The sequence below is a fragment of the Plodia interpunctella genome, chromosome 22 (assembly GCF_027563975.2).
Source record: "Plodia interpunctella isolate USDA-ARS_2022_Savannah chromosome 22, ilPloInte3.2, whole genome shotgun sequence".
In the NCBI taxonomy this organism is placed as follows: Eukaryota; Metazoa; Arthropoda; class Insecta; order Lepidoptera; family Pyralidae; genus Plodia; species Plodia interpunctella.
In genome coordinates, this window is record NC_071315.1 from 1,147,165 (window position 1) to 1,153,360 (window position 6,196).

The window sequence follows — 6,196 nt, forward strand, 5'->3', positions numbered from 1 at the left end:
TTACTATGGAACGACCTCTGTGGAGCAGTGGTCACCACACCCGTCCGCTATATGGAGGTAGGTTCGATTTCCAACACGGGAAAATATAATTGTGATTTGAATTTGTCTGCGGTTCAGAGTGTGTTGTGCACGTGTTTAGTGTGTGGAGATTAGTGTTGTTAATTCAAAAAATATTTTCTGCTAGTGCCTTGTTTGGTACCTATCACTGAAAATCTGCGTCATGGCTCTTCGTCACGGCACAAGCTGAGCCCTTTTGTAGCATATTTAATTTACCTTTGTAATATTAAAAATTTGTTCATTTTCTGTGATGAAGAAATTTATTCATAGCATACAAATATACCTAATATTTGTATGCTATGAATAAATTTCTATATCTACAATAGTTTACCCTAACTCGCTGGTAATACTGCAATTCCTGTAGACGTCGCCTATAAGTATAATTTTTATAAAAGCCTGTGGCGTCCCAGTGCTGCCAAAGCAAAAAAAAAAGAACATTTACCGTCCAATAGTTCCAATAAGGAAAACGTGGCAGATCAACTTTCGGTGCTTCAGTTTGATTAATCTCCTCCTGGTCTATGAAAATCGAGTCTTTTACAATGTCAATCTTCTGTATCTCTTCCGTCCTCAAAGCTTTTAAAGTCGTGAACGCTTTAGACAGAGTGAAGAAAAGATCCTTTTTTTCTTTAAACTTTTTGATCTTACTTATTGCCCTCTCCAAAAACTCCTTTTTTTTAGCGCTATCCACGCCAAATTGTTTATCCAACATAGAAAATACGACATCCTTATATTTGTCATACAATTTCTTTATTACACTATTCTCGCTTGGGGTCCTCTTCACCGGTGAATTTTGAAGACTCTTAAGTCTCAAAAACAATTCCACGGCTTCTTCAATTCGTTTCGAATAATCGTCATTTTTCTTAGGCAATTTGTCATAACCTAAAAATCCATTTAGTTCATTCAAAGTAGATTTTTTTATTTCCTTCTGTTTTGGTACAACATTGGGTATAGGAATACTTCTTATTTTGCCGTTATGAACGCGCACTAATGGTCTGAAATATGTGTTAAATTTCTTGTCATATTCCAAATCTTTAGATTCATGCCCGTGAGGTACCATTCTTTTAACAAAAATGCGTTTTAGATTGTCAAGATTCGGTTTTTCTAGGTTAGATTCGTCTATCTGATTTTTGTATTCATTATCTATTTTGAAATTCACTATTTTTGCACCGTGGATTACGTTAGATAAATATACAATAAAAAAAAGACTTAAATCTAACCACATGTTTATGAATGAATGAAAATAGAATTGTGTGTATTGATTAATTTTCATAATTCATGCATGTTATTGATTTAGCTAACCAATATTGGTTTCTGGAATTGTTTCCGTGTTTACAATGATTTTTGAAGCTGTTAACCCGATTATGGCTAGATAGCAACTCGACGGTAACTGAATAAAAACAAGTGCTAGAGATATGACTTTTTCGAGTCAAATTCAAATAATAACATTCTTTATTATACTTAAACTGACGTCAAAATTCACAAATTTACTTAAAACATGCTTGTTACCGATACATAAGTCGTTCCCTGCATTAATTTATACTGTGGGCTGGCGGCAATGCGTATGCTTTTATTTATACTGTGACACGCGCAAATAACGCGCCTTATTTGGTAATGTTCGCGGTCCTCGATCGTGATTGGCGCTCGCAGTCGCTATAGTCCGTGGATAGCATCACGCGTTCCCGCTTCCCGCGCCCGCTCTCAAGTCAGTCTGTGTCGTCGTTCGTCTTGTAACAGTCGTGTGTGCTAAGATAAATGTTCCGTGATTGTAAAGTGTTAAGGCTCCTCATTGTACGATAATAAACGCTGTTGTACCTACCTATGACCACAAATCTTTCATTTCTAACAATGCTTAAAGCGCATATAGCATATGTTTTGGCCTCTTTCTGTCAATTTCAAATTTCTAAGGTGATAAATCTATGCTTATTTAATTATGAGTATGTTTTAACTTTTAGAATAACGGGGTAAGTCTACCGCCGACTCCCACGCACTGATGAAGAAGTAGTAGAAGTTGCTGCTAGGGTTATTAGAATGTATAAGTTCGAATCATTAACGAAATTCGCGATAAGTGGGTGTAAAATGTTACTAAGTTATAAGATAGATAGATAGATATAAATTATTTGTAGCCACAGCACACACACATACATCAATGTTAATACAAAAAAAAAATAACTGACACAATAAACGAGTAAACAACAATCACACATAAGAAATGTGTATGTGTGCTGCAGCAATCTGTCAAATTGATCTGTCTATATCAAGCAATAATTCTGGAGATGTTGTTAAAAACTGGTATGCTTACCAACTTATTCAGCGGCAGTGACCGCTACCGGCGACGGCGCGTTGGATTATTAATCTTTTGTTTTTCTAGCAAATGAGAGAACAATTGGTTTTTGAATGAAAATTTGGATAAGGATATAAGCACTAATTTTAATTACTCTAAGATAATTTTAACACTTGGTTGGCGAATAAATAATAAGAATATAAATATTAAACATTCGAAACTTATTCATAAGACATATTTAGGTATTCGAAATATTTTTTGTTTTTATTTTCAATAAAATTCACCAATAATTCCTGTGGAGATTGGACTGGTGCGAAAAATCAGAGTATAGTATAGTAGGAAGTATGATATCAAGTCTTGTAACGATGTTATCACTCCATTATCGATTACAAAGACGAAGCTAAATTCAGTTATACGGAATTTCGAAAGCTTTTAAGCTTAATCTGAGAGAAGTGCAAAAGCGGATAATTCTTCACGCTTAGGGAGCATTTTACCTATATTTTTACAAAGTTTCGGTTCGTTTACGGTTTAAAAGCATGGCGGTTGAAAAGTTAAGTCGCGTCAAAATAATAATCGATCGAGCGAGCGAAGCGAGCGAGTTCTTAAAATCAACTTGGCGCAGAAATATTTTTTTTAATATGTAGGTGTGTACTGACTTTAATGAAATATAATAGGTCTGTGGGATTTAACTGTCAATATAATTTTTAAGTGAGGCAACGTAATCGCATAAGTATTTTTTGAAATATTCGCCATTTGATAAAAACGCATCAACAAATTCTAGTGTTCGCGAGGTGTAAGTTTGCAGCGAACAACTAGTTTACATGTTCACAACAATAAAAACAATATATAAATAGCTGATAGTACAATGTCATTGTTATTAATCTTATGACAGCTCATTCAATTAAAGGGTCAATCAACTTTTAAGACGTACTCCGTTTCCGTTCCGTTACTGTATTTCAATATTTTGTAACGGCCAACATGCGGCCAACCAAACATTAATTAGTGTGGTCAATCATCTAGTGTATTATATATATATTGTTATATTATTACATTAGCGATAGGTCCTTTTATGTCTAAATATTTTTTGTTTTTATCCCATAGGACCACCAGACCACCCGATATGGCTTTTTTTTTTCTTTTAGTCTTTTAGGTATAATAAAATGATGTCATTTTATAATTTCCTCAACTTCATTGTACTTACATAACTTCCAAAATTTCCTTACTAATGCTTCTTCGCATTTCCCGAAGATTTCCGGAGATAACCGATGTTCACCGGGCCCATTACCAAAATACAGGAATAGGGCCAACTCTCAGATTCTTATCCTAAATGGAGGTAAACGGTGACAACATCGTGATTACGAGCTTTGCAAATCCTGCATTTTACTTTGAATGGGCTCGAAATGTACAATTTAAAAAAGTTATAAATCCCTGTTCTGGCGGCATCGTCACATTTTAATAAAATTCTTTAATTTCTTGACGAAAGATGATAATTGGTCGCAGCAACACCGATTTCACTAGTGAATTTTATTAGAAAATGTTATATATACCTATAGTTTTCCAATGTGTTATAAAATTAATCGAATCGCGTGTTTCCACATGAACAAAATGTGGTTATCGAAGTGAAGACAAACCCTAAAGCATGTTTTGCCACTATCGCATTTGACATTGTTGTAAACATTTAACATTGTTGTAAACATTTGACATTGTTGTAAACATTTGACATTGTTGTAAACATTTGACATTGTTGTAAACATTTGACATTGTTGTAAACATTTGACATTGTTGTCAACATTTGACATTGACAGAACCAGACAAAACCTGTTGTTATATAAAATAAGTATGTTATATTTATATTTTAGGTTAGGTACACACTGAACCGTGTTTCAGTATTGATAATATACTATACCGTGTTAATCTCAACCTTGACGTTTGCAAAATCATCGTTTTCACGAACGATAGAGCCATAACACAAAAAAAGTATAGGCACTAATACTTTCTTTATAAAAAAATAAATATATCAGGACAAATCACACACAGACAGATTGAGCTAGCCCCAAAGTAAGTTCGAGACTTGTATTATGGGGTACTAACTCGACGATACTATATTTTATAACAAATACATTCAGAAAAAGATCATTTTCCATCATGACCCGACCGGGGATCGAACCCGGGACCTCTCGGTTCAGTGGCAAGAACTTTACCACTGCGCCACCGAGGTCGTCATGATGAGGTGTCATGAATAATAGATAGGTACAGGTTATAAAATATCACTGTGTTATAAAATAGATATGCCTTACCATCTAAATTACGAAGGCGTCATCTTAAAACGGGGGTGGGCACAGTTAATTTACGAAACACACAAATTTAACTGTGCGCTGTTAAACGGTCAATAAATTTACGCACAAGCACAGGGGCGGGAATGGGAAAGGGAATGGGAAATTCCCGAGACGTCTTATGAGCGATATTTACCGTTTTATATTGCCAAAATTTCCACTCGGATGAGGAGTGCGCATTGACTTAGATAGAAATAGACGACGCATTTATACATAGATACATATTTAACTCATCATCATCATATCGAGTGTGTTATTGCTAACACTGGTATCAGATTTTATTCAAGCCGCCTAAAGTCATCTGATATGACTTTTATGTTTACTTACCGCCATCTAGTTTCAGGTAGTAGTCGAAAAGCAAAATAATTGCCTATGCCAAGGAGATCGGCTCTTTTATAACAAATAGTTTTACCTAAATATTGCAAAGAAGTTTTTATTTAAATATTTTAAAGTATATAACACTAAGCGACCCCCTAAGAGATGGCGTTCAAATCGCGAGGGGGGGGGTCAGATTTCTCTTTGGCAGACTACATATACATATACATATACTTAAATGTGGCGTTTAGGAACCATTGGGTGGTATTGAGTTAAGGCTGTATTTAGATAGTTAAATAGTTGGTTAAAAGTTTGGATCATATGGAATAAAAAAACAATTCACTTTATTCACATTTATTGAAAAAAAAAAATTAAAAGTTCACACTTACAAATATTTGATTGTTGGGAAACGGACATTCAAAGTTTAAACTGTAAGCTAGAGTTCTAGTTACTAAACATACAACTGCATTTTTCACACGTTGTGTACATGATTTGGAGATGTTAATTGTATGAAAACGTATTGCTTCTTTTTAAAACGTAGCCCTTTTGTACAATCGCAAAATGACAATTTTCATTTCATTTTAATTCTTTCACAAAATCTCAAATATCTCTGAAACAAAATCTGCCCATCGGTACCCCTTTTGTTTGGAACGCCACAAATAATCGAAGCTTTCACCATATCTATAAATATTGTTGTATATAGGAGTAAGCTTAAAACAGTAAGAAAAATAAGCGCACCAAAAGGTTTTGTTGCTCAAAATGAATGAGAATGAAACCCATCTATTCGATTTCACACTGTCCGTGTGTCATACGACCTAACTACACATATTATTATTATAGGAGGTAAGCGTTGTGAACGTTTGAGGCGGGTAATCTGCGAAACTACCGAACCGATTTCAAAAGATCTTTCACCATTGGAAAGTTACAATATCCAAGATTGCTATAGGCTATATTTTATCTCAAAATTCCCACGGGAGCGAAGCCACGGGCCACATCTAGTATTGCATACTTTATCCGATTGAATCGAGTATTATATTCAAGTGCTAGCTAACATGCTTATAATAAATCAATCAGCTAAAGACTTATTTTTTCTATTTTTAATCGCCTTAAAAAAAGTGTTTCTCAATTTGTAGCGAATCTTTATTCTTTTTTTGTATATTCTCTCATCGAGTGTATTATTGTACCATTAAATAAAATAAATAAATATATA